This window comes from Ovis canadensis, chromosome 14, assembly GCF_042477335.2.
Source record: "Ovis canadensis isolate MfBH-ARS-UI-01 breed Bighorn chromosome 14, ARS-UI_OviCan_v2, whole genome shotgun sequence".
NCBI lineage: Eukaryota > Metazoa > Chordata > Mammalia > Artiodactyla > Bovidae > Ovis > Ovis canadensis.
In genome coordinates, this window is record NC_091258.1 from 75,989,800 (window position 1) to 75,998,349 (window position 8,550).

Here is an 8,550-nt window from a genome sequence, read left to right on the forward strand (position 1 = left end):
TAAAAAAACCTCTCAGAACCACCCCACCAAGGGTAACCACAGAAGAGTCAGGGCTGATAGCCACACTGCTCCCCGCCCACCCAGCCCCATCTCCACCCCAACAGCCCAGGGGTGAGGACTGTCTTCTGTGCTCAGGACTCCCTGCTTCGGTTCTCGGAGATGTCTCAGCTCCAGCCCTGTGCGCCTTGCCCTCAGCCTCCCTGACTGACCGGGTGCTCCAGGCTCTGCTCCAAGGATCCAGTAAGTCTTGGATCAGCTTCTTCTGTGGGAGACTGGGCGCTGAGTTCACATCCTCCCAAAGAGACCTCTGCAACCCCAGAGGGCAGGGGGGTCAGCCCAGCTCCAGTCTGTGGGTGGAGAGACCCGTTTTCCAGACGAAAGCAGAAGAAGCTGAGAGCTGTTGTGTTTGTGTGAGAAGAGGTGGGGAGAGGGGGATTGGATCAAGTCTAGAGGTTGTGAGACTCTTTTTAGACTCTTTAATATAGAAATAATAGACTGAGGACCTGGAGGAAAACTTGCCGCTGAGAGAGGACATTTTGGAGGTTTTGCGCCTGGAAGAGGGGTCTCTGGAGTCCCACTCCTAGATCTTTATCAAAGAATTAAATTAGGGCCATGGGAACCACAAAGATCACCGCACCTCTGATCTTCGCCATCTCAGTTGCTACCATAGGCTCTTTCCAGTTTGGCTACAACACTGGAGTCATCAATGCTCCTGAGGCAATCATAAAGGACTTTCTCAATTACGCTTTGGAAGAGTGGTCAGAAACCCCCCCATCCAGCATGCTCCTCACTTTCCTGTGGTCCTTGTCTGTGGCCATCTTCTCCGTGGGTGGTATGATCGGTTCCTTCTCCATCGGACTCTTTGTCAACCGATTTGGCAGGCGCAATTCAATGCTTATTGTTAACCTGTTGGCCATAGCTGGTGGCTGCCTTATGGGATTCTGCAAAATAGCAGAGTCGGTTGAAATGCTGATCGTGGGCCGACTGGTTATCGGCGTCTTCTGCGGACTCTGCACAGGATTCGTGCCCATGTACATTGAAGAGATCTCACCTACTACCCTGCGGGGCGCCTTTGGTACTCTCAACCAGCTGGGCATTGTTATTGGAATTCTGGTGGCCCAGATCTTTGGTCTAAAAGTCATCTTGGGGACTAAAGATCTCTGGCCTCTGCTCCTGGGCTTCACCATCATACCAGCCATCATCCAGTGCGCTGCCCTTCCATTTTGCCCTGAAAGTCCTAGATTCTTGCTCATTAACAGAAAGGAGGAGGAGAAGGCAAAGGAGGTCCTCCAGAGATTACGGGGCACCAAGGATGTGGCTCAGGACATCCAGGAGATGGAGGATGAGAGTACACGGATGTCGCAGGAGAAGCAAGTCACTGTGCTAGAGCTCTTCCGTGCCCCCAACTACCGGAAACCCATCGTTGTCTCCATCATGCTCCAGCTCTCCCAGCAGCTCTCTGGGATCAATACGGTGATCTACTACTCGACAGGAATCTTCAAAGACGCAGGTGTCCAGGAGCCAGTCTATGCCACCATCAGCACAGGTGTGGTCAACACCATCTTCACTGTGGTGTCTCTGTTCTTGGTGGAAAGGGCTGGGAGGAGGACTCTACACCTGACTGGACTTGGAGGGATGGCTTTTTGTTCCATCCTCATTATGATTTCTTTGTTACTAAAGACTGATTATAGCTGGATGAGCTTTGTCTGTGTTGTGGCCATCCTAGTCTTCGTGGCCTTCTTTGAAATTGGCCCAGGCCCCATTCCCTGGTTCATTGTGGCTGAATTCTTCAGCCAGGGGCCCCGCCCAGCTGCCATGGCAGTGGCTGGTTGTTCCAACTGGACCTCCAACTTCCTGGTTGGGCTGTCCTTCCCCTTGGCCACGTTGTACTTAGGCGCCTACATTTTCATCTTCTTCACCCTCTTCCTCATTATCTTCTGGGTCTTCACCTTCTTCAAAGTTCCTGAGACCCGTGGCAGGACTTTTGAGGAAATTACACGAGCCTTTGAAGGGAAGGTGCAGACAGGAATCTGTGGTGAGAAAGACCCCATCACGGAGATGAACAGCATCCAGCCCACGATGGACACCAGCGCCTAAGACGTGCCTCCTACCTATCTCCCTCCCGTCACGAAAAGCAGCCTCCCCCTGAGCAAGCAGAGAGACCGCATCAGGTTGTAACCCAGGACTGTTTCTGAATGCTGCTACTCCATTCCTTTCTCATCCACACTCTCGATGGGCGCTCAGAGGATTCCAAGGCTGGGGTCAGTCGTTGTCATCAATGGCTTTTAAAAATTTCATTTCTTGGACATTTTCTTCAGCTCAGGAAAGACCAAGTAAACCTACCTTCATTTCAGGAGGGATTGGCCGCTTGGTATGTGACAGCTTGGCCAGCTATGCGCCCTTAGGTTCTAAAATTGCCTCGGGGCATTTTGGGGAGTGGGATAGAAGGCGTCTTTCCTCCAAACTCAGACTCACCAGGAAACAGGTACACTCAACAGTAGGGGGCAGAGAGGGATTCCATAAGAGCTCCTTCTCTTCCGTACAGCTCTGCTGAGCAACTTAAATTGAGCTTTATTTAATCTTCTGGTTTTATTGCATATTTATTGTTTGAAATATAAAGTAATTTTACCAAATAATGAAAGCATAAGGAAATTGAGGTTAGAGGGAGGTGCTTCAGGAGAGGTTATAGGGTGGAAGATTTTATACCAAAGAGGTTAAGGTACAATACGAAGGGAAGGATTTAGGGAGAAAGGTCATGCATGATTGGAGGATGCGTGATGTGGTGTGTGAGGTTTGCACGTTGCCTCTTAACAATGTCTCTCCTTCGGATAAAAACTCTCAACTTTCTCAGAAAAGTCATGTGCCTGTGTAAAGAAGCTATTGGTTTCCTTTGGAACTTTTTTCTTCGTTTAAGATTATATGTAGTATTACTTGAAATCTAGGATTATTGCTAAGGTGGGGATTGTAGTTAATAGGGGTTTATAGGTTCTAATTTTGGATGGAGTCCAGAGAAGGGATGGTTATTTCTACAAATCCTCTCTCCCCTCGTTGGACCAAGCAGCTTCTTTCTCTGTGGTGAACTCACTTTAAAAATATATATATATATCCCTATCACCCATCTGGTGGGAGAGCCTCCCAAGTGAGCAACCAAAAATCTTGGTTCTTGGTAGAGGTTCATTATTTGTTCAGTTTGTTGTTTAGAGGATTTTAGGTGTTGATTTTTCTTTTCCTTTAAGCCATAGCTTTAAAAGAACTCAAAGATGTTTATAGCTAACTTGGAATTTGTAACCTCAGCGCTGGAAGACGATTTTTTTTTCCTGAACGATTATTATCCAATTGACGTGTGTTATTACATGAGGGGCATCTCATGCTTGTTTATGTCTGTTTACCGCGTCAAGTTGCCCTTGTTACCATGTTACCATAGTGTTATGGCAGGTGCCCCCTGAGGGACTGGAACTTTCCTGTAGACCACATGTGACAGTCTGTGTGGATGTGCGGCAAGGCCCACACGTGAGCGTGAACGTGTGTGCACTCTCACAAAGCAGTTGCTGGTTATCGTGTTAGGTTCCTAAGGCCCCTGTTGGGTCTAATGTGTTCAGACTCACTTGTGTCTATGTAAACAACACTGCCTCTGCTGGGTGGAATCTGCATCAATGGTTTTCTTTGAAACTTCAGAATTCCGCCTCACCTGGCTGCCTTTCCTTGTTGGAGAGGACAGAGAGAACTCCCTAAATATTGAGACTGAGAGCAGAGGACTCACTCTCCACTCAGAGAGCAGGAGAAGACAGGAAGGAGTGTGAGACCAGGACATGATGCCTCCTGGGTGCGCTGGAAGGGCATCATGGGGGAGAGGGAGGCATTCTTAGGGGAACAATAAGCTTCTAGATCTGGGTGGCCAGAGGGTTTGCTAGACGGAGGGATTACATTTACCACAGCCCACGGCCACCTCCAGGATCATCCAGTATTTTTAGAAGTGGAGACTGGGCTCTTCATCCCTTTTTCATATGTTGTCTGATCTTCCTTTCCCTCTTTGATGCTTACATATTTCAAGCCCTTCAGTCAAACCCTCGCCTATGACAGTATTTTGATTCTAAGTTCTCACCATTTCCTCTGGTTGCTGAACCTTTGGGTACAAAACTCACAGAGCCTTGGGACAAGCCTTGGGACAAGCCGTGATGGGGGCTTGTCCTCCAGCTGCCCCTCTGCTCCGACTCCTCAGCCCAGTGGGTCGGCAGTGGCGCAGCATGGAATATTTCCCAGTTCTCAGTGACCAGGTTGTGAATAATTTCCAAATGGATTTTTTCTATTATTGTTGCTACGGTTCTTTGTTTTGAAATAAAATTCTGATTGTACATATATAACATCACAGGCTTGGTTTTGTGTGGGGGTGGGGGTGGGGTGGGGGAAACCTTCCTCTGTAACAACGAATCAGCTTTATACACCATGTGGCTGCTCAGTACTTATTGTAACCTAAATAAGTTTCCTATACGATAGTTTTGTAGAAATGAAAATAACCATATTCATTTATCATGTGCAGATGAAATGAAAAAGCCTTAGTGCATTGCCTTGCAGACTTAATAAATTAATGTTGCTTGCTTTCAAAAAAAAAAGAAAGAATAGTAACGATTCTCCTTATACAGGGTTTGTGATGTAAATACTGATGTCAGTCTCCTGTATAATGTTGACCCTCTGTATCGGCAGACTCCTCTGTGGACGCGGGGATGATGTAAGGGACTTGAGGACCCCCAGATTGTTACACCTCAGGGGTGACTGTATGGTGATTTATACTAACTTACCATCAGGTTTGCTCCCACCCACAACGCTGTGAAGCTGGCTCTATTATTCACCATGGCAGCAGTTTAGGAAACGGTGGTAACATACCACAGAGCGTAAAGTTTGCCATCTTAAAACGTCTGTGTCCATTTCAGTAATGTGGCCCATTTTGATGCAGCATGTTTTGCCCCCTCAATCCTCTTATACTTCCAATAACTTTGAAATGTATTAAAAGTTTCATTTGTGTCTGTAGAAACCAGAGCTCAGAGATGGAGAGCTTCCCTCACAAGGCCACTGCCCTTGGACTTGGACTTGCAGGGCCGAGAGCAGATGGCATTCTCCATGGCTTTGTGCCTCGTTTCTTCTGCAGAGTGTAACCTCCTCATCTGTGTCTAGGATGCTGCATTAGTATGTTTGACAGTTTGCCCAGAAGCTGGTGGGCAAACTGCTTCTGGCGGCCACTGGAACCCATAGAGGAGTCTGAAAGTCCCGAAGCTCATCTGAACACCCTTGACCCCGTGGCCTTGGGTGTGAGCAGAACCCTGGGAGCCGGCATGTATGTCCTCACTGGTGCAGTCGCCCTGTCTGTCGCTGGACCAGCGATTGTCATCTCCTTCTTGGTGGCTGGCCTGTCTTGTGTGATGTCTGGGCTCTGCTATGCTGAGTTTGGGGCCCAGGTACCATGCTCTGGTACTGTGTATCTACAGCTACATCACCGTGGGTCAGTTGCGCACCTTCATTCCTGGCTGGAACCTCATACTGTCCTTTGCCCTCAGTGAGATGATGGATCAGGGGAAGTTGTGGGTTTCAGATCAGGAAACAAAGAGGCAGGATTTAGTTCTTCACTCTTCATTCATTCATGAGAACCTTGTTATCCACCTTGGGGGTAAAGAGGGTAACAGTGGCAGGAAACTCCCACAGTGTCATTCTATTCACCTCTCTCCTGCTCTCTTTAAATGATGAACCAAGAACCCAGGGGTCAGGGAGCTGTACGGAGTGTGTGAGAAGAAGGTATGTCCCGTGGGCTCATCCCTTCACCATTTTGAAGTCTTTGCTCAGCTGCTGCCTTCATGGAATTTTCCCTTATATCTGATTTTAAATTTTCTAGTCTCACTTTCCAGCTCTCCTGGTCCCAATTTCCTGTGATATTTTCTTGCATAACATTAATCTCCTCCTAGCATATTAAATAGCTGACCTATTCTGTGAAGGCTTTCCAGGTGGTGCAGTGGTAAAGAATCTGCCTGCCAGTGCAGAAGACAAGAAACGCGGCTTCCATCCCTGGGTGGGAAGCTTCCCTGGAGGAGGAAATGGCAGCCCACTCCAGTATTCTTGCCTGGGGAATCCCATGGACAGAGGAGCCTGGCGGGCTACAGTCCATGGGGTCGCAATGAATCAGACAAGACTGAGCGTGTGCGCACTCACACACACACACACACACACACACACACACACACACATAATTTTGTGAATATTTCTTCTGCCACTGCAGGCACCACCAGTGTAGCCCGGGCCTGGCAGCCTCATTGGGAACCACATCTCTCAGGCATTACAGGAAACTTTCTCTCCGTATATGCATGCCCTCTTTCCTGGCCACGTACCCAGACTTTTTTACCCTGGGCCTGGTGCTGCTGGTCACCGGTGAGTCAGGAGTCAGCGACAGAATGGGAAGAGCAGAGTGTGGAGGGGGAGCTAGGGTGGGAAAGGCTTGGGTGGCAGAATGGTGTGGGATTAGGGCTGGAGTGGTCTCTGATGTGGGAGGCAGAAAAGCAAGACACAGACCATTGTTCCCCAATCTTGACATCATTGACAATTTGGGTTGGATCATTCATAGGTATAGGGGTGTGCGTTTCAACTTTTTTAGAAAATCATTTTTGGATGTTGAGTAACATCTCTGACATTTACCCACTAGATACCAGTGATACCCACCTCCTAAACTGTGAAAATCAGAATATCTGGAGACATTGTCAAATGTTCCCTACAGGACAAAATCATTCCCAGGCTGAGATTCATTTACTTGGACCTATCAGTATCTCTTCTGTATTAAGACCAAATTGTGTTTTTAATTGAGAAATTAGCATAGCACAAAATTAAACATTTTATTATTTTTCCTAGGTTTATTGAGATATGAATACAACACTGCACAAATTTAAAGTATACATGTAATGATTCGGTGGATGTATATATTGTGAGATGATTGTCATGTAAGAAATTAACCATCTTAAAGTGTACAATTCAGTGGTACTTAGTACATTCACAATGTTGGGCAACCACCTCCATTGAGTTCCAAATATATTAAATAAAAACATTTGATTTCAAGGCCAAGCATGTTTCAAATCTGTAAGCAAGATCACCCAACTCAAAATAGCAAAAGAGTACCCCTATCAAGTGAGTTTCCAAATATTTTTATCACCTCAAAAGGAAATCCCATACCCATTGAGCAAACATTTTCATCTGTCCAGCACCAATCCCTCAGCTCTTGGTAACTGTCTATGGATTTAATTATCTTGAATGTCTCATATTCCATCTTTCCCACAGGAGTACTGGCTCTGGGAGCTCGTGAGTCAGCCCAGGTTTACAAAGTGTTCACGGGCATCAACATTTTGGTTCTCAGCTTCATCATCCTCTCTGGCTTCATTAAGGGAGACCTGCACAGCTGGAAGCTCACGGAACAGGACTATAAGCTGAATACATCTGGATCCAGAGGGACTAAAGAGACTGGGGCTGATGGATCCAGGTGATGGGGGTCCCGGAGCCCAGCACTTGTGGTATGAAGGGAGGAGTATTAAGTAGAGATGGCTGAATACAACTCAACCGTGTTCTTCCTCATCCCTTCTCTCACCATAGCTTGGGCCCTCTGGGTTCTGCAGGGTGTGTGCCCTTTGGCTTTGATGGGATTCTCCATGGGGCAGTAACATGTTTCTGTGCATTTTTTGGTTTTGATCCCATTTCCACGAGCGGTAACACGGTCATTGTGTGTCCCATTGGGGGCTTGGGCACAGTTTGGGCTGCCCTTGGCAGTAGGGGTTGGGAGAAGGTTATCCTGCTTCTGGACATGGAGGAAGGAATTTGATTTCGTGCTTCCACAGCAATGTTTTCCTGATCCAATACCTCCTCCCATTTCGCAGGGGAGAAGCCCTAAATCCTCAGTGGTCCATCCCCTGCAGCATCATGATCACGATCTTCATCCGCTTTGAGGCGTATTTTGGTGTCTCAGTGGCACTCACCCTCGTGGTGCCCTACTACCTGATTCATCCTGCAAGCCCCTTGCCACAGGCTTTTCTCCGTGTTGGGTGGGGCCCTGCCAGATATGTCGTGGCTGTTGGCACTGAAGGGTCTGCTGACTCAAGGACACTCTGAGCCTCTATGGAGTGTGAATGTGGGATGCATTTACAGCCATAAATATTTTCCCAGTGGACAAAATGACTTTGACCTTGTACTTTTTTTTTTGGCATAACTTTTGGGAACTTAGTTACCAGATGAGAGAATGAACCCCCGGACCACAGCAGGGAAACCGCTAAGTCCTTACCCCTGGACCTCTAGGGAATTCCCCAATGCTGTACAACTTCTATGTAATCTTTTAAAAATATAATATGCATAGAGGAAAGTGCATGCTTCGGAAGTGTGCAGCAAGATCAATTTTCACCAGAAAGTACCATAGTGTAATCAACAACCAGAGGAAGAAAGAAAAATATTAGCTTGCTCATTGCAAACAGTTACTCAGCCATAAAAAAGAACTAAGCTCTCCACACAGCTTCAGCCACTCTTTTACATCTTGTG

General features: G+C 47.3%; 1 pseudogene; it reads left to right on the forward strand.

The window, feature by feature from the left end:
- Positions 1-511: 511 nt before the first annotated feature.
- On the forward strand, positions 512-8,193 carry LOC138418274 (solute carrier family 2, facilitated glucose transporter member 3 pseudogene; annotated as a pseudogene).
- The last annotated feature ends 357 nt before the right edge of the window (positions 8,194-8,550 follow it).